The following is a 985-nucleotide window of genomic DNA, read 5'->3' on the forward strand; positions in this document are numbered from 1 at the left end:
GTAACAGGATCGTTTTAGTCTTTCAGTGTGTTACAAAACGGCTTGTGTAACTTCAGATGATGCAAGTGGCCATCACGCACACTAACAGACTCTGCTTCGAGCTCCTACAAAGAGTGACACAAACCCGGGTTTGTTTTGGACTGGCTCGGTTTGTGTCCTTTCAGGAATCAGACGACACAGTGTGTGTCTGTGACAGAGACAGTCAGTAACGACACAGTGTGTGTCTGTGGCAGAGACAGACAGTAACGACACAGTGTGTGTCTGTGTGTGTGTGACAGCTTTAGAGGTGATGCCATGAAGACACGAGCTACGAGCTAACACGCTCACGCGACATTCAGCGATAACAACAGTAAACACCAAGCTCAGACTTTAAAACACTTTAAAACACGGTATATTTACGGTAGACAACTTCTCGTACTCACGCGTAACAACATTTTGAAGAATGTACGCTCTCACTCCCCCTCTCTGTGACCCCCAGCTCCACCGGAATCAGTTCCAGTTTAACCTTTGAACCGCCATCTTCCGCTTCTTCCTCTCCGCTAACAGTCTCTTCTTTCATCAGCTCCCGCTACAGGACGCCCGGGAAACAAACCCACATCCTTTCACCACGGAATACAAACAGGATTTCAGTCGACTCAAGTTTAAAGCTCGGCTCAGTTATCACATATAATCGTAAAATAACAGTCATGGTGAAATGTATTCAATAGACCCCGTTCAAAGCAGAAATAGCAGGTAAACACAGGTGTTACCAATGATACTAATTAAGGCTCCATACCACTCAGCTCAAACAGAGTCTGCTGTGGCCAAGTACCCCTGGCTGCAGCCCTCTGCTGCACTAAATGGAACACAGCCTTAATTAGTATCATTGGAAACACCTGTTTGATCCCACTACTTCATGTCAGAACGGCTGCTGTGAAAAGGAGCTATTAAAAAAGATGAGAAGAATAGAAAACGTATCCAATAATATGATTATTTCCACTATAAT

At 44.9% G+C, this 985-nt stretch overlaps 1 long non-coding RNA gene across 1 annotated transcript; it reads right to left on the minus strand.

Annotated features, from left to right (window-relative positions):
- Positions 1–386: 386 nt before the first annotated feature.
- LOC113745343 (uncharacterized) lies at positions 387–818 on the minus strand. Its single transcript, XR_003462105.1, has 2 exons — positions 776–818; positions 387–599 (listed from the first exon to the last, which is right to left on the minus strand). It is a non-coding gene; the product is annotated as an uncharacterized LOC113745343 (long non-coding RNA).
- Between the last annotated feature and the right edge of the window lie 167 nt (positions 819–985).

The sequence above is a fragment of the Larimichthys crocea genome, unplaced genomic scaffold (genome assembly GCF_000972845.2).
Source record: "Larimichthys crocea isolate SSNF unplaced genomic scaffold, L_crocea_2.0 scaffold66210, whole genome shotgun sequence".
NCBI classification, from domain to species: Eukaryota; Metazoa; Chordata; class Actinopteri; family Sciaenidae; genus Larimichthys; species Larimichthys crocea.